Genomic DNA, 22941 nt, shown 5'->3' with positions numbered 1-22941 from the left:
GTTTACTAGCCGGTTGGTGCCCGCCATATTTCGAAACAAGTGAAGCGACCAGTTTGGTCTGAAGTTCGGCAGCTGTTTACGATGTACAAAAGGTAACTTGTGAGCGCTACGCAACGTCGCAAGTCACGACTGAAAGGGGTAGGAACGAGGGCACGTATAGGAGTACTCTCGTGGCAACCACGTACAGCTGCTCGACGTTTAACGACGACAGTGCCGCTGTAATTATTTGCGCTACTTGCCACACTGGCACAGGAGGAAATGTGATAAAACGCCTCTCCCTCTCTCTCACTCAGAGGCGCACCCGCCAGCTCTAAGTACGCGAGAGAGCGAGCGAGGGAGGGAGGGAGGGAGCGCGCGCGAATGTATGTGTGTCTGAGTGTACATCGAAGCGTCGAGTCCTTGTGGTTGTGCGAACCGACAAACACGCGTGCAGCGAGTTTGGAGTGTTCCAGACGAAGTAATGTCGTTCTACTTTCCAGACAAAACATGCGGCTGCAGCCGTGCCTGCTGCAGGCACGTAGTCGAAGGCCCTTTAAGTTTTTCGCAGTTTGAAGAGTAAAACAACGAGGTACTGTATTTTGAATGTAGATCAGGATTATAACGAAATATGCATGCGTTTTATTTCTCTTTTTAAAAATGCTCGACTCTGTTCGCTTGGCGTCTGCACAAAACGAAAAAAAAAAAAAAAAAAATTACTTTGAAACAATAGCGAGTGTGTGTGTATCCTGTCACCCTAACAAAGCAATCTTTGGTATATCTCCTCAACTCACCCCGAAATATAAGCTTTTTTCGGTTTATTACAATGCGGGATCAGTGGTAGGAGCAAGAGGAGTTTACAACTGCGCCGATTGTCTTGAGCAGTAGAATACGTATTTAGTGGCGTCTGCTGGAATCGATCACGTTGACCGCTCAGTTACGGACGACCTAATTACTGAATAATGAGCTCTTCATTTGTCATCCGCGGAAAATTCTCCACTTGTTGGTAGCGGAACGTGTTTGCGGAAGGTCATTTTTGCTTCGGATAGGTGGGTTTGAAACTACGTTTCTCGAGGTGGTTCGCCAGTCGACTGCATTTTGAAATGAGGGCCGGGATGAATTAATTCGTTGGTCGATGGCGTAGTGCTGTGTTCACAAGGATGAATGTCGTTTATTGTAGTGCAGAACCGTAGCAATAGTAACGCGTCTGGTTCCTTGGGCACAAGAGAGCGCAATTAGAGGTTTTTTTTTTTTCTTTCAGGGAAGGGAAGACATTCGATCTTCTCACAGGGCTCTAAATTAGATAGCTACGGTTCTGGCTGAGGATGAAACAGACGAGACCGACGTTAGCCAAAATATCACATGTTCTCTTTCAAAAATATCTTTTTGCCCTGGATATGCGGGGGGGGAAAGATGTTTTTTTAATGCATATACGTCTTTTGGAAGTCGTATTTTACTGTGCTTAGCTTTTATGCTAACTTCAGAAATTTTTGGTGCACTTATAACTTATAGTAAGGCAATCTTTTTTATATTGGCAGAAAGGATAAGTGTGTTCAATAGAAAAACTATTCATCTTCGAGCAGACTGGTACCAGCATCTCTGAATTCATGTGAGGGGAACAGTGGTAGCCACTTCAATAGCAATCCCATTATTGTTATGGGCGCATCAGCGACTTAAATCATATTACATTTGTAAATTGCATGTGTTCTAGTCGATTTGCTGGACGAAAATCCCAAGTTTCCTGGAGAAAAACCATACTATCCTCACCTGAGATCAACTAACTGAGCCAAATTGTGAAAAAGGCTCGTAAAAATTCCTTACGTCATTAACGTAACGGATGCGAACTAGTCTTTTCCACTCTTCGGGGGGGGGGGGGGATGGCGCTTCTACCAATTGTGCCACCCACATGGCAATCCCGGTACGTGTATATGTGTTAACCACTGACATAATGGACAAACGAATATAATATTGGAACGGACTCTTTGCTGAATATTTTTTATAATTCCATGTCCTGCTCACGTTGCATCTACAAATTGTAATCAATTGCAGCTTGGTCAATAGCTAGATAAGATGCTTGAAATGTTAAATTGTACTAATATGGTGAATAAGAAACAAAACTTACAAAATTATTTTATTTTAAATTTGGTAACATTTTCTACTTTAAATTTTGTACACCTAAAACTGCCACTGACATTTCAGTAAGACAATTACAATTTTAAAGCGTAAGATTATTATAAGATAACATAAGATTTATTAATCAAGCAACGAGAAATATATTTGTAAACATGCAGCCCTTTACTGATCCACATATCTGTAATGTTCGGGGCCGTTACTAGCACGGATGGGAAATTGCGCTCCCGGATAACCCAAGCACTAACTTTATATTCTTCATTCATATACTTTTCACTTTCCTCCAACAATTTTTTTTCACACTCTAGGCTATTAATTTATACTAGGGCAGTAGTGTTTAATCCTATCCTAATTCTTCATCTAATTTCGCCTCCCGTTAGCTAAACTGCTGTACTATTGCTTGTGACTACAACACGCACACAAAAGTAGTACTGTACAGGTATATACAAATAATGTACTCTGTTACAGCATGAAGCAAGATAGGAATATAGACCTACTCAATAAAACCTAATACGAAGATCACTAGTGCGAAGGGGGTTCAAAAAATATTTGTATTCCCCAAGAAGTGGTTGTATAGCAGGTTCAAACAAACACCATGTATTATACTTTTTCAACATATTCACCAGACAAAATGACACATTTTTCTCACCTCTCAAATACACTTCCTCAGGCCAGTTTTGTAGAAGTCTTCTGATTGTCCATCAAACCACGACTCGGCAGCAGAAATCTCCTCATCAGCGGCAGCAGCAAAGTTTTCCACGAAGAAAGGACTTCAAGACAGGAAAGAGGAAGAAATCCGAGGGTACAAGGTCGGGAGAATAAGCAGATTGCGGCAATACTCACATTCGTGGGTACATCTAACTGCAGCATGCGAGGAGGAAGGAGCAGGGGCATTATCGTGAAGCAAGCGAACAGCTTTCTCCGTCTTTTATTGCAGCTTGTAGCTTTATGAGGAATACTTTGCCATTGCAGTGCAGCCCTTGTGAAGGTAATCTGTTAGGTAATCTGTCAGCATGGTGTTATAACACCATGCTGATCCCAAAAAACTGACAGCATCACCTTTCCAGCACTTGGTTGCACCTTTGCCTTTTTCTGCATGCTTCCATTTTTTCTTTTTGACATTCGTTTAGTTTCGATATCATAGTGAGAGATCCTAGTTTCATCAATGGTGACTAGCCGTGAAAAAAAAAAAAAAAAAAATCTCTTCTTACTTTTCCTGGCACATCGACAACATTCCATGTGCACATTGTGCCCTTTCCTTCTTTTGGTAAGGGATCAGAAGTCTGGGAAACCATCTCGCAGATACTTTACTCATATGCAACTGTTGACGGATGATGTTCTCCACAGACCGTACACTAATTTGAAGCTCTGCAGCTAGTTCTTTGAGGCTAATACCGTAGCATTGTGATCCTCCAGGATTAATGCCTCGATTTTTGCAGCATTCTCTTCTGTTATAACAGTTGCTGGATGTCCTGGGATTTTTTTCATCATGCACTGAGGTTCTTCCACATTTGAATTGTTTATACCAATTTTCAACAACACTGTAACATAGGCAGTCTTCTAAACAGCAACATTTCTTTCTTGGTGGATTGTCTTGGGTGTTTTCCCTTGCAGGAATAGGAACCGAATCACTGATCTGTATTCCACTATATGTATTGTGACACTTCTTTCAGCGCTGCATAGATTGTCAGATCGAAATCAAAATTTGTGTGGTCGCTATAAAGATTTCAAGGTAACGACAAAAAAAAAATCATCTTTCTATCACAACTACTTCTTGGTGAGTACAAATCTTTTTTGAATCCCCCCCTCGTATATGGAAATTTTTTTTTAATAAATAACATGTATGAAAAGTCCACACACGACACGAAAGGTAGCAGAACCATATAAAGTACAACTTAGTACCGACCATCAGTTGAATGCTGAACTACTCGCTGTACGACTTCAATTTCTGCAGATTGTGATTTTTGGAAAATGCGCGTGAAGGAAAGTTTCTCCGGAAAAGGAAATTATAAGGGAAAAAGTTGGTTCTGTTAGTTTGGAGTTGAACAGTGAATGGATACTGACTGGTTGCTGCACGTGTTCGAACTGGTGGAATTATACAAGCCAATTCGGAACGTACCCACAAAAGTATCCATAGAAAAGACATGCAACAGAAACTAAACGCCTGTGGGAATTGCATAAACTGTAAGAGATGGGTCATCAAGTACACTGATTTCTCACTTTTGAATGGAGTCGAGAAGCTTGAGAGAGGTTTTGTGGGACCACTCCAGATGTTGGAACAATATTCCATGGTATTGACTTAAAAGAATGTTTAGAAGAAAAGTAACGCTGTGAGCGAAATACTCTTTGAAAGATTAAATTACATTAGCTGACAATTAACCCAAATCAGTCGAATATTAAAAAAAAAAATTCCTGGGTTTCAATACTTATAATTTCGTCCTCAGGTAAAAAACGGTTGGAGTCTAAGAAAAAAAAAAAAATGATAATGTTCTTGTTTATACTCTGGTACGACCACCAGGTCTGTGGAGTTTACAGTAAATCATCAGTACAAACGTTAATCGTATTTAGCAGCCACTCAAAGAGCGTGTGCTACTGCACCTCACCCCTGACCACTCGGCTAGGTCAGGCCTAAGAAGTTTTATAGACATAAATATTAGAAGTACAAGTTAAGTTAAAGTTAATATATTGATGCCGGATTAAATTTAATATATTTTGTTTAGAAATTGAAGGAATCCGAAAGTTAATTAAACAAAAGTATGAAGGTTACTCCATTTAGATTTGAATAATCTTTCTGTTTTTCCAAATTTAAATTTCTTGCCAATGTTTAATTCTTGTTTTCTCTTACGATTCACACCAAAAAGCCTATACAGTGATTTTTTTTTCATCATGCACTGAGGTTCTTCCACATTTGAATTGTTTATACCAATTTGTAAAAACACTGTAACGTAGGCAGTCCACATTAAAATGTTGAATGATATCAGCTGAATAGTGATTTCTGTTTTGTATTTTTTATTTATTTTTTTAAACCTGTATGAAAATACTGTAAATATTCTTGCACATTTATATATAGGAAAATTTTACAATTTTATAAAAATTTGTGAATTGTAAAATTTTATTGATTTACCTTACAAGCAATAACACCTAAATGCAGCAACTTGGAAATCAGATTTCTCACAAAATAATAAAATAGTTTGTTGCTTAAGAAGTCCCTAAATGGAACCAGTTATCAGCAGCATATTATGCCCGTGGAAAAGTTTACTGCAATTAATATCGCGAGTTTTTCGCGTGACTTTTGCATTGTTTCATCCGAGCCAGCATTTTACGTGGGCTACACAAAAACACACAGTAATGGCTAGCTTTAAATGTATGTTTTGTATCGCTGTTAAATAGCTTCTACCTGTGCCTAAAGAAGCGTACGATTGCAAGCAAGGTGCCCAAGGTAAGCTTGTTCCTTTCACGTGGTAATTAGGCAATCAAAAAAGAATTCCCTCAAATAATACCCACTGACTTCAATTGAAACTGTAAACGCAGAAGCGACCAAATTTTGATGATTACATAAAGAAATTGTGCATTCTCATTAAATGAGAAATAAATATATTATGACTTACCATTCCCGGCTATATTTATCTAGTAGGGAATGGCATAACTCAATGCCAAGCTAGCTTAATGGGTTATTGTGAATTTTCTTAGGCTATTCACAATATAATTGTAAGACTAATCGATGTGAATAATTTCTGATTCTCCTGTTACGCATCCAAGGTATTGGCATCCGTTTAGTATCCCATTAGGACAGGTGTAAGATTCTTGAACCTTTTTTCTTATTTATTTAAATTCATGCGGCTAATTGGACGAGTACGCAATTGTTTTCCTAAACGATTTCCATCTTATAGGAAATGCTTCCGACTAATGCTAGTACATCCGTGTCTTCAAAGTAATAACGGCACCTAGTCTGGATAATCACCGCATTATATCAAGCATTACATTTATCAGCCCCGATAGTTATCTCCAAAAATGCTCGGTCTCATTCATTTCCTTGTTTTTAGAAACTATCTAGATGAGATCTGCAAGGACAATTAGTAGTTATTCGTGCTAAGAAAGAATAATTAATTTCAATTATTTATTCTCAAATAATTTTAAATTGTTTTATAACATATTAGGAAGGGAGATAATTAATTCCTTTATCGTGTGAGAGACTTCTTAGCTCTTCTAAACTGTTCTTTTCTGTCAAGAATTCTCAAGTTTTGTGTGCCAAGAAGTGGGGAAGAAACGCTTTCTTCTGTTTCATCTGAGACTCGTCCCCTTTCAGTAATGGGACGAGTCTTCTCTGGACAGGGCTGGGTTCGATTCCCGTCTATGAATGGAGAAATTTCTAGTCCTCTTCTATCGAAAAAGCAGCTGTAATTGGCAGATATCAGTAGTAAGGTCCCCTCCCCGTGAATTATTCCGGTTTTTCAGCCCGTGAATGCACACTTCTACAGACAAAATAGATAACGGCGTAACATTGTTTAAGTCGTCAAGGCGCCTACAACAAAAATAACACCTGAGACTCAATATGAGAAGAACGTTGAGAATTGAAAAATGCTACAGTCAGTGAACTTAGAGTGATCACTGCAGGTTGTAGCTTCTGCAAGGACCATGACATCCTCAGGGGCTTACATCTGGTGAGTATGGGTTTGGCACACCAAGGGTCCTGAGCTGGATATCTTCATTCTTATCTATCTTGGTGATTACCCCTCTCTCTCTCTCTCTCTCTCTCAGGATAACTGGGAAATTTATTTTAAAGGCTTCCTTGCACTATATGGCTAGTAATAATAATAATCTCAGTTCAGGTCCCCTTGAATTCATCTAAGGCATCAGTGACTAATGCTTAAGCTATAAAATTTAAACTAAGTGAGAAGTATGCATGTAACAGACAGCTGCAAGCGGGTATGATAAATCTTACTGATTATTGATGGAACAAAGGATTAACAAACACATTCTTTGTGTTTTCATACTTGCTGTCTTTTATCCATATTATAAGCTGAAAAAAATATGGAATAGACACATTTTCACACCTTCATGTGTTTTGCATTTCTTGGAAATTTATAATTGCTACGGTCATTACACATTAATGTACACAATTTTTTTTTTTCGTTCCTGTCAGTGATCTACACTGCACGACCGTAGCAAAACGATCAAGTAAAAGTAGAGTTACCCGTGTGTTCAAATTCGCTTTATACCACGAAATACGGAAATATTATTGCCCAACTCAAACTTCTCTGGCTCTATGGTTGTCCTGTAATAAAGTGGAATATTTATTTATTTATTTTACCAAAAGTCATGGGTCACTTGTAATTATGAAAGAAATATCTATTTATTCAAAAAAAATAACATATTAGTCCACCTCTGGCCGTAATAATGCTTCAAAGCGTCGCGTCGAAGGCCTACTACTTTCTGAAAGAAAGGTGGCGATAATGGGCTCTATTCCTCCTTTAAAGCATTCCTTAGATTTATTAACGAAAACGGCCATTTTGGACCCTAATTCTGCATCTCAATTTACCCAGAGATGTTAAATTTTGAGCTTGCATCTCTGTACAATGTTCAGATGTTATTCTCTAAAGACTGGTCTTCACGATCTTTACTTGGTAGCATGGAGCACTGTGCTGAAAAGTGTAAGGGCACAAAATATAGGACACAGAATTGCTGCTTAGTACATCACTGAGCAGCCTCCGTAACCGAGTGGCCAGGCGCTGGAGTGCAGTACCACATGCTCTTTGAATAGACCGGGGTTGAAGCCCTAACTGCTAAATACGGTCGATCTACCATCCCGCACTGGACCACTGTGGCAGATTATGGGCCATTTCCCTCAACACAAATTGCAGAGGAGGCTTCCATCCTGCAGTGGATTGATAACGGCTGCATCTTACCTTATCTTTTTACTTTACTGAAAGCACACAGCGTTAACGGTTACATGCACTGCAATCACCGAACGAAGTCCTTACCATGAGAAACACTTCCTCCTCAGCTTAACAGTTTGGATAACACATTCGGGTAGGAAACGTTCTTCGGGCATCCTCCATACCCAACCACTTCCATCAGACTAGACTGGAAGAGCTTTTAGCGTGACTCGTCGCTTCAAGGGCCTAATTTCCATTGATCCACAGTCTAGTGTTGATGTTCTTTGCAACATTCTGTTCGAGCTCTTTTTTGTTTGTTTGTTTTTAATAAAAGGCTTGTGGAATACCGCTATTCTGTGAAAATTAATGGTGTGCAGTTCTGTACGTGTTGGCGTAACACAAACAGATTTTGCCTGTGTGATAACTACCCATTTTAAGGCGCGTCAGCATTTTACTCATATCTGAGCATTTTTTTAAGCTCAATGTCATGTTCGGAGTTGCAATTTTTTCAGCACGTTGTCAACTGTCTTGGGAATGCTTAATTCCTGGCAGTATCACTCACAGATATTTTCCTTGCATGGCATCACTAATTATTCCCCCTCAGAGGTTTTGTTAGCTCTTTCAGTGTGCTCCTCGTTCAACATACACGTTTAAAATGAATTTCGGGCTAGCCGCTTTTCATCTTGATGGGCCAAAATATTTGGCATACTTCGTAGTTACATACAGTTCTGCAATCAGAGTGGTATCCCATAATTTTTAATAGAATAGTATGAATAGTTATGCCACTAAGCGGCTGGGCAGTTGTTGGAATCTTTGTACATTAAGCAGCATCTTAAAAAGTACCTTAGGAAGTTTGTATATTAACTCTTTGGACTTCACAATAATCCTTTGACTTCTTGTCCCCCAGTATAAACAGAAAGTTATTTATTTATTTTAAAATTCCATCGCTTTTAAATTTCTGGCATTTTTACATAAATGGACTACATTTCCATTAGCCCATTGGACTAAAATATTTATGACGCATGCTTACTCCCTGGGGTAGTTGTTTTTGCAACTGGAAAGTATAAAATAATGCTGTACTGCTACTGTACCTCAACACGTGACTTCTACCTATACCGTTGTTCTTATCTAGAAAAAGTAATTAGTTGTAACTGATTACAGTACTACTGCAAACATAGTAATTATAGTAAACATATAAACGTAACATCCTGAAACGAAATTTAATTGAAAATTAACGACTACGAAAAATAACAGTACTTGAAACGCACTACAATTACGCCAAACGTAAATGTTCGTTGATGCATGACAAAAAACTGTTTTTCCTACTCAGCGCACTAATATTTTTTTCCGATATAACAAGTACCTCTGCGCTTATTATAATTAAGATTTAAGTTAAATTTAATAAAATTTTATACAACGTATTTTCACAGCTTGTTAGAGAATATAATTTAGGATTTAAGATTACACGAATGCTGTTCTGTCTATTACTGTCCATGGATCAGGGAGGATGCCATCGACTGAACTTTGAAAAATGCTCCTATTAAGAATCAATAACTTAGGGATGGGTGGAGCCAAAATCTGGTTGTATCTACGCTCTATGGTGGACTAGAGTAAGAAATCGGCTCTGGCATTTGTATTAAACCGGTTCGCCAATTGTGGATGATGTAAGCGTGGGGCCGGAATTGAGGTCTGCACGAGGCGGAGTTATCAAATTTTATCTATGCAGACCGGTAAATCTTTGGAACAACCGGGCCATAACCGAGGGAAAAATCAAACATGTTCTCCATTCCAAAACTTAAAAACCAACTGTTGGGAACATAACTAGTGTGTCACATAAAAGCGTGGTTCATCTCACAGACATCGTGCTGTTTCGTTAATCCTTAATAAATTAGACAAGTAACGAAAATTAAACGAAAAACAAAACTGAAAAATCGTACATGGAAAACACACGAACTCAATAATTCCCACACAGTTAATTAATATTTTATAGTATCTTTGTAAAAAGAAAAGATCCTAAAAATATTCTTCGGGGTTTAATGTTAATTTGTGTTTTCCACTAAAGTCGGTCCACCGGCCCTTCCAGCATTTGGCAGAATTGCCAGATAGCCAGTCCTGTACTGCCTACATCCATAAATTTGTACCCGAACCCATAGATTCTGACAATGGAAGGTACTTTCTGAATATATCCTCAAGAGTTGCCTCGACGTTCCCCTCGTAGCTTTTAACCAGAGCAACGCCGCTGTTCATATAAATGCATTACTGTTGTAACTAATTACTACTAATTACTATTTGTGCATAATTAATTAGAGAGGAATAAGTTGATTATTCGCATTTATTTTCGCGGAGTGATAGATGAAGATCATTGAGAAGGGAACAAACTTCACTAAACTATAGAAAGCATAACGAAAAGTATAAGAAAAGTTGAAGTTCCCTGAAACCGATTGAGGGAGGGGATTAGAAACCCGGGTGGATATTGAGAATGAGTAATCTGAATTCTTTATTCGCGTGGTATAAAAGGTGAGGGTAGAAGAGAGTCTTGTCCCGCTAACTATGATGCTGTACCTCTGAACATTATTGTATAATGCGTTAATGTAATTCACTTCTTTCAGCTTTTATCTCTTCTTATTAATTATAAGCTGCTCACAGACTGTGGTCTTTATATAAACAGGTGGATTGAAGATTTAAAACGTGGATATGTAGCAGCTGTACGTTTCTCCGTTTCGTCTAATTAGTAAGCCTATAAATTACCAAAATCACGAATTTATCGCTTCGGAATGCTTCATAACAAATTCTGCCTCTCCTCTCTTTCAAATTAATTAAGTAAATTTCGATTGGCTAAATTTGGTGTAGGAGAAAGCGTTCTCCAGAGCATTCTGCAGCTAATGCATTTCGTTCGATGTTACTCGTGAAGATTGTCTGCAGTTTTACAAGGTGGATGTGCAGCGAAGATATCCGTTAAGTAATATGGTCTAATCAGGACAAATCGCCGTCCTCTTTCATTGAAACTAATGCGTATTCAATCGCTGCAGTGTGGTCCCATTTCTCTGACAGATTCTTCCGTTATTGTCCCATCGACGAAAGAATCATAAATACAATTCTGAGCATCTGCGCGATTATTTGTTTGATGATATCAAATGGCAAAAATAATTGCAGTCCTTCCTCAACATAATGGTGGTTACACGACATATCAAATATTGGCTTAATATAGAAGCAAAAATAAATACGTTGGTCGTTTAAGTTTAGGTAAGAACCTTCACTAGCAGTATGCGGGCATATGCGCGTGTGACTTCTTTTTTAACTCCCTGTTTCTCCTTATTTAATTCCGTATTTTCCTTTTAATTTCCCGGTGTTGTACTGTTTAATAATTTATGTACATATTTCGCATAAATATTTTAATATTAATTCTGTTTCGTACAGTAATTTTAATCTCCATTTTATGACCTGCCTTCATGATCTGCTCAGAATTTCCATACTTCCTTTACGGGGTTAATTTACGATTATTTGCCACGCTCATTTTCATTTAGTGGTTTCGCTTATCTGGGAGTGCATTCAAGAATAAAAATTTAATAAAATTTGAGTCGATATCTCAATACTTTATCCAGCTAAACCCTTCTACAATAAAATGACCAGATATTCGGGAGGTCAATGCGGGACACCTCGTTGATGATATACGAGTATGTTTGGCTTACGAAAGATTGTTCTTTTAAGTAATTCCTGTTACGCGTATGATCAATGTAACTTTCATTTAACGTTTCAGCAAGGACATTGCAGGATAAAACAAGAAAGTCATCGAATGCAACAATGAATATAACCATTTTAAACTATTTCTATGAATATGAATCTAAACATGAAATCCCATCTGAATCAAACAAGTGAATCTAATTCAGCTTGTCAAATTTTCACTTATTAATCAAAATTCGACAATCCAATAGCGCACCGTCACTATATTTATTTAAAAAATACATCACATGCTGTATTTTATTGCTATAGAGCATCAGTATCTTAAAAGATATTTCTCCATTCAATTCATTATATCTGTAGATATAATGCGCCTAGAATCGGCTAAATGATTGAAGAGACCTTTCACATTCTTGTATATACTCAGGCACGACTACCAGTTCAAAATAGTTTACAATAAATCATGAAGGCAAGCGTAAATTGTAGTTAGCAGTCACACGGACTTAAACCACGATGCACTCAAAGAGTGTGTGCTACTACACTCGATCCTGACCACTAGGCTATGTCAAGCTGATATTCTACATGTCACGGAGAACGTTCTACGAATTTTATACGTTCCAGTGGCAACATAATTTTATTTAAATGCATTATAATTACATTGGACAGAGAACGGCCTTTAAACACATACTCGATGACACCTCTAAGATTATGTCAACTGAATTTTTCATTTCCATGCAAGTAAATCACTCTTCAACGTTGTGGCTGTCGTTTCCCTTCAGGGACTGTGCAATAAGACCATCAGCTTTATTCACACGTTCCTCTCTTCCTATACAAGAGAGTTTGACAAGCAGCATAGTATTGAGAGTACGCAATTGACAGTAGACCATGGCCTAGTTCTACATGCCCCGGATGAAAATGAAATGGTCAAATTCTGTAATCATCTGGTCTAAGAGGCTAGTCACACAACATAATCCAGCACCATACTGATGCTGGATTATGAATCATGCCTATCATTAAAAAGTCGATCAGTGAATGATGCCCATTCACTGATCGATCGTTGTCTGTATTTTTCACGTACTTCATGCCAGAGTTGCCATAGTCTAGCTGGAACACCCTCATCATAACAGTCGTAAATAAAAAAATAATAATAATAACAATAATAATTAAAAAATCCATCGGATTGAAGAATTTGTAGCTCTGTATTTATCTCTAATTTGCGCTGATGTTAGACTGAAGTGAGGAAGAACGTGTTGATGTGTCTTCGGATATCTCTTGGATTGATTTAGCTGTCCCGGATATGCACATGCGCTGTTGTCATCATCTGAAACACAACTGTAGTGTATCTTTGGAATGGGTTTTCATCTGATCATTTCCTTTGGAACCGTTTTGTGGACTTCTCTCTGGAATCTCCTTGGAACCGATATTAACTTATTTAACTATTTTCTAATACCTTTATTAGTTTGAAAATCAGAGGGTTTTTTGGGAGAGGAGGGAAAAGCTCTCAAAACCCCCTGATATCTTTTGCTCATTTTTTCTTTCCTTCTTGTTTTACTGTATACACACCTTGGGCTAGGGTGGGCATCCAACTCAGATTCCACTATTAAGAATGCTTTCTCTTTCCTTGGTACGCCCTGAAATGTTATAGCTCCACGTGCCATGGACTTCTAAGCCCAGAGGACTACAGTGCTCTGTAGTCCTCTGGGCTTAGAAGCCAATCATAACAACGTACCACATTCACCACTACATTGATTGGCCTCCGCCATGAACGGTATCTCCACACTTAAGCAGTGGGTTTGTTCGGTGGTCCAGAACCGTCGACACTATACAAATAAATAAATGTGGGATCTAGTCAGCATTCTACGTGCTCCTGTTGTACCACGTCAACATACTGCATATTTTTTTTTTACTCTCCACATTATCTCAGCTAGAATGCACCCCTTACCTCCGTCTATGCATCGATTTGCTTCACTACGTTGCTCTTACTAAACCAGAACCAGAAATTTATAATTGGTTTTACTACGCATTCCAACTGTCCCTCTAAATGCGTCTTTTTGTACCATTTAGTTGAGGGCCAGCATTTCTGTGGGAAGTGCTCCAGTGAGTCAGAACTAAAAGTGTTTTGCGAACAAGTGTCACTCGATCTGTCATTCAGGGTCCGTTTGCTGATGGCGATCGGAAAAATAAGCTTTTTATGAAGCCTCTTTACGCGACACAAAAAGAAATCAAGCGAGATGGACAGCGTTACTTTCCCTTATTAATCTTAAGACGTTTTGGTCAAACGTAGCATCTGTCGAGCCACAAACTTAACAGCTAAAAATTACTGGCAGAAGACAGTGGCGAAGTAGTTATAAGTAAAAATTGCAGGTCCATGTTGACTAGCCGAGTGGTCAAATGGAAGGATACATAAGTACACGTGCCTTGAGTGACCAAGGCACGTGTCATTTATTTATGAGTCGTTAGTCTGTTGTAACAATGAGAGAAATGTTCTTCTAGGGTCGCCAAAAACACCTTTTTTTTTTTTTAATTCATTAAAATATTTCATAATTATTGAATAGCACATGGTAGTTATTCCCAACTGCTGATTTAATTATTATTTTAATGGCACCAGGCCGACCGGGCTAGCCGAGTGGGTAAAGTACCTGCCCGGCAACCCAAAGGTCGCGGGTTCGATTCTCGCCTCGGGCTTGGATCAAAGTACTGCAAAAACCTTTGGAGGTGCAATATGGCCACAGAAGCCGATGCGCCAACAACTACCAAATCAAAAAAAAAAAAAAAAAAAAATGGCACCAGAGTCTGTCGATTTCGTGTATTTGTCTGTAGAAGTGTGTGTGTTCAAAAGCCGATCTGCATGTTATTTGGGATTTTAAAAAAATAAATAATTCGGGGAAAACTGAAATAAGCTCTAGTAGAGGGATTCCCAGCAGGATCAATCGTCTTGAAAGAGGGACCCATACGTGCTAAGGGGCCGAATGGGGAGCCGACGACAAATTATATAATAATATTGTTACTTACTTATATATTATAATTATTTATATTTGTAATGAAATAAACTATTATTAGCAGATTTTTATTATAATCCATCCATTAAAATTAAAAAGTATGTATTTTTTTTGGATGAGGGAATTGACTAGAGAAAAATCACTTTTTAAAGAGGTCGGCAGGCAAAAAAAAAGGTTAGGAACCCCCACTCTAGTCAACCGAGTCAAAACACAACCCTTTCAGAAGAGAGACGGTGTTTCACTGGTATAGTTACTGGAACAGAAGCTCAGACACCCGAAGTGTGTTGTGGCTGTAAATTTGATTCGTTTTCCCGTTTGCAAAACAAAAAAAACCAACACCAATCAAAAAAACTGCCCACGTCGTGGAAAATACCAGTTCGTCGCGTCGTTGAGGTAGAACCGAGGTAATTTCTGCACTGTGTAGAAGGACGGTGATTATAACTGTTCTTCTTGCGAGGGACAAGTGTTGTGTCTTATGTAGAGCGATCCTAAACATTAGTTCAACTCCACAATGTGATGATAGAAAACTCCATAAAACATCAGTATAATGAAATAAAAGCAAAATAAAATATCAGATAATGGAATATGAGCTCCCGACTGTTCATATTCCACCATCTTTTCATATAGGTCATTCAGCCATCCACTTCACACCTTCCGCCCCTCAAGTTTTCGAAACCTAGCAGAGCTTTCCCCTGATATCGGCTCCACCCCAACTCGGTAATCCGATGTTGCATTTTCCTCCCAAACAACGGGATCCTCTAATATCGTGTGCCATTCAATTAATAAGATGACTGACGAAGACCATAGATGTTTTGCAATTAGGCTATGCCGATTTCTTCTTTTTTTTTTATGAATGATAACCAGGTGATCGGTGTTAAAATACGTTTAGTCCATTATTAGCTGAGTTCACTGTGGGAATGCCTTAACAGTAACTGATGTAACCAGGTGATCGGTGTTAAAATACGTTTTTAGTCCATTATTAGCTGAGTTCACTGTGGGAATGGCTTAACAGTAACTGATGTAACCTGTTCTATCGGAGTATAAACGGAAAACTGACGAAGGACAAAAGGACGGAGTAGATCAGTTGCCATTGAATTTCATAAGAAATACACATAAAAAGAGAGTTGTCCAAATGATGAGACTGCCATTGCTTGCTTCATGAACAGAATTATTATAATTTGGAAGAAGCGCGACGCAAAAAGCATATTCGCAGAAAAGTAACGCTTTTGCCTTCCCTCGGGTACCCAGCACCCTAACATGACACTGCATCATTTGTCATATGTCAAGGTATGTGCGTGTGCGCGCGTGTGGGGGTGAAACTGGTGTGGAGGGAGAGGGAATACGACTAAAGCCATCCAGTAGGAGGGGTAGAAATAGCATGCCAAAGTGGATTTTTTTTCTTTTTTGTTTCACGATGCTTGCTGGAAAAGGTGTTCTTCGCTATCTACGCATCAACAGCGTAGCACGTGACAGTAAGCGAAGTTTCACACCACTCACACGAATATAAATCACTTCAGTATCGTTTTAAATAAGAATATTTCATATTTATCTTGATGAGTACCATCCGGTTTTTGTGGGTTGTTTGTTAGAAAACGCAACTCCCCGTAGGTTAATCCAGTCATGGCAAGAAACAGAATTCCTAAAAATCGAAGAGTTTGTAGGTCACCCAACCAGCTTTCGTTTCTTTTCCTTCCTTTGTGATGCGTCAGAAAGAGGAAATTGAGAAAAAACACCAGAAAATTTCATTCAGAGCAGAAGTTACTGCGTTATGATACTACCGACCCCACATGATGCCAACTAATGATTCTGAATGGAATAGACCTTTCACTTGAAATCACTTAACCATGTTAAAAGTCGGGATACTTTAAATCTTATAAACGTTTCAAACAAACAATTGTACAGAATACGTAGAAAGAAAAGCATCGAGGTTTCTTCTTGAGGCTACTACTTTTCAATCCCACTGTTGGTGACATTAAAAATCGTGTCACATAAATCCACTATGCCGATGGCAACAGAAGATTCTTCCATGTAGCCATGTAGAAAACGCACTGAATGCAGATATCAACTTTCTAAAGAATATTTTGTACTCTGGATTTAAGTCCAGATCCTTCCGAAGTCTAATGAGAGTACTAAAGTAAAACTGAGGCTAGTCGGATATGTGATCTAAAATATTACAGACTGATTTAAAGATTAAAGTTTTACAGACCTACTACTTGGCGAAGATGTCACTTTCAAGTTCCATTTATATTATTCTGGTCTAAACCCTCAGCAAGACTTCGCTGGCACAAATGAGAGATGTGACACATTTCAGTAGTGTGGCGGAGTTGAACAACGTTTAGGAGACGCCCTACACAAGAGACAACACCAGTAATGCAACTATCGCACTGGTTTATACAGCAGATGATTACTACTTTTCACTGTGGTTAAAAGGCGCATTCACTACCCTGGTGGACATCAACCTGAACTGTGACGTGGAAAATATAAACCACAGCTCTGAAATGCATGCAATTGCCTTAACCTCCAGTTTATCACTCGCTCGCTTCAGAAGGAAATGGGCAACCGCAAAATGATCGGAAAACTACAAATAAACAGATATAAAAAGGACATTGACGAATCACTTATGACCGCTTCAACTTCAGATACTCTTATAGATTAGAAGAAAAACGTTCAGAGAAAAGGTTGAAAAATGGAAACATTTGGTGGTTTGACTGTGAAACTCCATGATAACGAGTCCTCACCACCCATAAACCAAGTTTCTCCTTATCAGGATGGCTGTGGACGTTTGAGTAACATGTATGCACAATGATTGTGCTTACACGTTACACAAATGAGGTCAGATCAAAACTGTCGATATGAATTTCTCTCCATAAGTGAGGTCATGAGCTATTCTCCTTGATGAGCGACTTAATTTCTTGACTAGTGTGAAAAATAAACGAAAAACTGGGTTTGTTTTGTCTCCTGGAATTTCAAATCTAGACGTTTAGAAAAAATAAAGAGGACAAGAACGGTCCGAGTATTCAAAAGCTAGGGTGCAGTAGCACACTCATTTGAGCTGACCATTATTCTGGCTTACGTGACTGCTAAATACGGCGATATTCTTGTATTATCGTTATCCTGTAAATCCTAAGTGGTCTTCCAGGAACTTACACAGAACAATTTTAGTTTTTTTTTTATTTATATTAATAAAAAAATTCATTATATGGCTGAGGAGCGATTCATACACTGAAGACGATCTCTGCCTGTCGCGGCGAAATCGCCAATTCTTTTAGTAAGTCTGTGGAGCAACATCAAGCACAAGACATCCATGGATGACAATGGATTATTTTCTTAATTTATTCTTTAAATTAAGTAATCCTTCATGTTCAACGTTTTACATCAAAGTTCCGTTCTGTAAAAAGGCAGGTTGAAATCATTTTTTGTGCTCCCATTGAAACTGCTCAGGATCCTTCTGACTTCATTCCAATGACAAAGAGCATTTGTTCGTACTCCCGTTCGATATTTCTTAATAAAAAGCTAGATCGAGCCCAGCATTTTCCTATGTTTTCGCGTCTCTCTCAGGTTCGAATTGAAAACTGGAGATTAGTTTATGTGAGTTTTCTTCGCGAAAATAATTCCACGAAGTAACCGAAATGTTGTGTTGAGCTATGCACCTCACAACAGTGCATATTAACGTGGAAAAAAATGTATGACTGAGGAAGACCTTGAAGAGTGGTAGCGAAGTAACTGTGCAACGCATCGGCCATGCCAATAAAAGCACATAACATTCATTAGACTCCAAAACGAATCTCATAGGAGATAGAAATATATCATGATGAATAATCTAGATTTAAAATGACAATAATAGTGTTCAGTTTCACAGAAAGACATCGACAAAAGGGTGCTTTCCTCGGTGGTTGGGAAGAACAATTGAAATTAATTTTTGCTGTGAACATTGGAGGAGGGAGTAGAAACCGTTTAATTGTAAAATTCTTCAACCGAATTTCTTAAACTGCAGAATATTAAAGACTTTCCGGACGCGTCATTTTTCCTCACGATGATTAATCATCAAATAACCAGAAGTGGGCAATATAAATTTGACAGTTTTTTTTAAATTTCCTGTAATTTTATCATAACATCTAAAACGTGTGTGGATTCCATCTTTCTCTACTATGTTATTTGCTGAACTTTCCTTGGATTTCTTTATTTTTATCTCTTCTTTTCTCTGTTTTGTACAATAGTACATAATCCCTCTTTCAGTTTCTAAATGCTCGGTCTTTCTCTGGCCTCATCCAAGTTTCAATGTGACAGGCGATTTGCACGTAAGATAACCTTCGTAGACCAACGCTGGCTCTTGTGAATATAATTATAAGTTCTTAAAAGAAAGAGCCATTTTGGGGAAGAGGGGCCCAAGCTAAACAATGCAAGTGATATTTTATCAGATGCTTTGACCCTCTTCACGCTTGTTGCATTCCCCTTGAAATCGAGATGCATGTGCCTCTATTCCTTAAAGACAAAACTTCTTTCCGTCTACTTGCTTTCGCCACACGTTTCATACACTCATTCCCCCACCTGGATGCAGAACGATGTATTATAAGAACACCTATTATGTATGTGTGCACGTAAGTAAATTCTGCCATTTTTTTCCATCCGCATATTTTCGCAGTAGCGAATATTATGCCGCCGTAGCCCGGAGCATACGAGAGTCAACCCCGACATCAGGAGGAAACCTTCCTCCCTCTGAAGCTGCCACGGAGAGTTGAACATTCGGAATCGATTGGAGCCAAACCAATAAACCAGGATTCTGCTTCCCACGTTGGAAGGAGCAGACATTTCCCGGCCTTGTTCTGCCACGTGCGGTCACATGAACGCCTTCATTTCCTCTGTGTAATAAACGTTCTGGCATCTACAGCGCTACTCTTCTACTGGGGGAAAGGGGGATGGGGGATTACAATCAATGATTTTTACACACCCTCTCTGTCTCTTTCTCTTTGGGTAAGGAAATGCCGCGCGTAGGTGGAAATCTTCATCACTTCACATCTCAAATTAGTCGTGCGATTCAGAAACAGGGAGAAAGCAAACCAGGTGGTCAAAAAATGTTGGTTGAGATGAGGCTGTGCAGAGCGATGGTAACACGCTGCTAACAATGGAGATCGCATTTACAATTCAAATTCGGAGCATTTTCCTCGCTTTTTGGTTTAGTATCCCAGTGGGAGTTGTGAATGGTGCTGTCCCTCGTCGATTGGTATTGGACTTCTTGCTGCTGCGTTCCCGTTCTGCACTTCTCATGGAATCGATCACAATGGCGATTACGAGTGTGTGTGTGTGAAATATTTTACAGATTCTCACACGGTCTCCACTGATCATGGTACTGTGCGCAAGTTATTCGTTAGTTTCACTCAAATTTAATTTTTTTGTTTTGTCTGTTGCTGACGATGAACGAGTTCCCTTTATGATGCATACACCAGTTTCTTTTTCTCTCTTTGTGCCTGCCTGAGCGATGTGGATTTAGTAATGATGGATATCCAGAAGTTTGCCCATGAATAGCCCTGAATTCTTGAACAGGTAGCTGCGACTTGGTTTCAGCTCTCTGAAGCTGAATTTGTGAAAGTGGACGACGTCAACTGAGAGATTTGCACGTTTAATATTTTTTGCGTAGTTGAAAATATACACGTGAACGACGTTCCACGCTGCCAGAGTTCCAGTGACAGCAGGATTACTAATCATTCACTTGCGTCGATTTTCAGAATCAGTTTCGCATATTCAGTAGATTTTCGACACGAAACTGTTATTGTTTTGGTACGAGATCTTCATTCGCTTCCGTAGCAGTTTCCAGCAATGGTTTTGAAGCTGAATCTAATAAGAAAGTGTTAGAATTCAAATTCTGCTTAGAACTCCGTTGTTTTATTCGCGAATGAAGAGTGGCAAAGACCTTTCGCTGGTGCTTAAGATTGACACAAATTTTCTTCGGTGGAGTGGAAACTGCTTCGCCACCTCCCGTCGTAGGCGGCCATCAACGAGAACACTCGTGAAACACAACCCGCAATACTCCCTACCAGAAACACGCGGTGTTTTTGTACACGCCAGAAGACTGTGCATGTGCACAGTTCCGAAGGTTTGCAATCCTATCATATCAGACAAAGGCCATCTTTTTTCCAATTAGCTGTCACGCGCTTCCACGTTTTCTTAGTTTTAAGAGAACAGAACACATTCAACCCGAACTGTAACAGCACTTACCATGAAGGACATTAAAATTTATTTTATCGGTATCAAAGGCGTTTCATCTACGTTCAAGCTCTTGATCATCATTATCCAGATGCGTCTTTCATTGTGTGTGTTGGCGTCACAACCCTGTTGGCAGCTGAAACTGGGAAGACATTCCAAAGTGACAGTTATCCATGATAAAAAGTATTTGTCATTAGCACTCTCCACCTACACACACTCTCCTTGTCTCACGCGCACTACCGTTCTTTCCATTCTCACACCTCAGTTCCGCATAGGTCAGCATATTTTTCGCTGCTGCAAATATGGACGCCGCTCTCTCTCTCTCTCTCTCTGTCGTGTCAACTCAACCCTCTCTCTTTCTCTCTGCAGGGACACACGACACTGCTGGTGCCATAACAACACGTGTTTTCCCGTTTGCATACGTTCATGCACATAAAGTTCATGCAGCGCTTGACTTTCACCTTTTATGTCGCTTTTGCTTACTTTTCGCATTCTCCACGGCCACCCGATAACGTCGGACAAATACCAGTTCCAAACTTTAACGCGTTGGAACTTGAACAGTTAAATAAGGGCGATCCCTACAGTAAACTACAATTCAGAAATCGGAAGAATTCCAACTTCCTTTTATGTACAAAAATAAGGGATTGAGCTAGACGCATGTACGGAAGAGACGCCTAGATTTTTCTGAGTGGAAGTTTTCATTCTGGATAGAAGCACAGAGACGCGGCGAGTTTAAATAAGACCGATTCATTAGCAGAAGAAAGAAGTCGCAGTTTTGTCCCGTTCTGTGTGATTAAACTTATTATCAAAAGAAGTTCATTTTTTTAAAAAAACTCGTTTGAAGAAAGACAACGAGATGGTAAACATGACAATGGAAAGTTGGGGCAGCGTTGATTAGGTGTAAATTTGGACAAACGAGGAGTGCAAGAGGCTTGCTTTTCTTAACGACGTCACTCCTAAATCACGACATCCAACTGCTAGAACAAAATGGCGAATTCCACTTTCGCAGATTCCTGCGCTCGGAATACTAAATAACGCTGTCCGTTACGACAGGGCTTTCGCTGCAATCAAAATTCGTTTCCATCAGTATGGTCCCTGACAACCTAAATGGATGTTGTCTTAGTGGCGAAATAATTAAACCATGGCCTAAATATCAACGACCACACACGATCCTACCGTGTGAGTTTCTCACTATTTCTGAATCAATACGCAACTTTCGAGGTGAGCGATTCCATAAATTGTGATCCAAACGATTCCAGTAACCATTCAGATGCAATCGTACAGAGCAACAACGACCGAATGGTTGGCATGAGAATGTTCCGGCCGCAATAGCTACTGATGAGCTGCAATACCTTCGCAGCACCTACTCGTGTATGTGTGCGTGCGTCCACGTCCTGCTCATGACGTCACAGGAAACTTAACCCGCAGCAACTGTCTACTGTTCCAACATCCTGCCTGATTGTCAACTCCTGCATCTGCTCAACACTGCGCATTCTTCACACAGAATTCTGCGCCTGCTTGGCTGACATCGCTAAGATAGATAACATTCCAGTCCCCTGCGTTGCTTTTTTTCTGCTCTTTTAAGTAAGCCGAATCCAAGGTGCTAAGTGTCATTCACATACATAATCTAAAATAAAATAAGCCGACGAGATTCGTTGAGAGGGAACTTGGCTGTACCTGAAAGAACTTGACGTTTCTTTGAAAGACAACCCAACTAGGTCATAGACCTCAAACGTTGAGCTATTTTCCATTCTCGATTTGGAACCACTCATCAGCGCGAAGGCAGCCAAACAGTTGACATACAGCGGACTGTATATCAACTGAGGTGCGCTGTTGGAATCGAAATGGCAACGTTCCGAACTCTTGTCACCCGAAGACCAAGACGAACTCCTCAGATAACGTAGTGTAACGTGCTATTCTGTTACAACAAAGTGGTTAAACGCTGTTGGACAATCGACCAACAGCTAAGAGAGAAGTTAGCATTATTTGAAAATTAAGTTAATATTTAATTTCGGCACTGAATCTGGCAGATCCCTTTAAGATCCCAGCGCATATTTATTAGAACGTTCCCTAACTTAGGA

General features: G+C 39.3%; 1 protein-coding gene across 1 annotated transcript in view; it reads left to right on the top strand.

Moving 5' to 3' along the window:
- Positions 1–321: 321 nt before the first annotated feature.
- The window catches only part of LOC150083136 (uncharacterized), a 150513-nt gene continuing 127893 nt past the window's right edge, over positions 322–22941 (top strand). Inside the window, exon 1 of the mRNA XM_090377827.1 lies at positions 322–568. The gene's annotated coding sequence lies outside the window, so the exon portion shown is untranslated. The remainder of the gene's footprint in view (positions 569–22941) is intronic.

Source organism: Mastigoproctus giganteus, chromosome 7 (genome assembly GCF_048544385.1).
Source record: "Mastigoproctus giganteus isolate SK-2022 chromosome 7, ASM4854438v1, whole genome shotgun sequence".
In the NCBI taxonomy this organism is placed as follows: domain Eukaryota; kingdom Metazoa; phylum Arthropoda; class Arachnida; order Uropygi; family Thelyphonidae; genus Mastigoproctus; species Mastigoproctus giganteus.
This window is presented reverse-complemented; position numbering and strand designations above follow the sequence as displayed.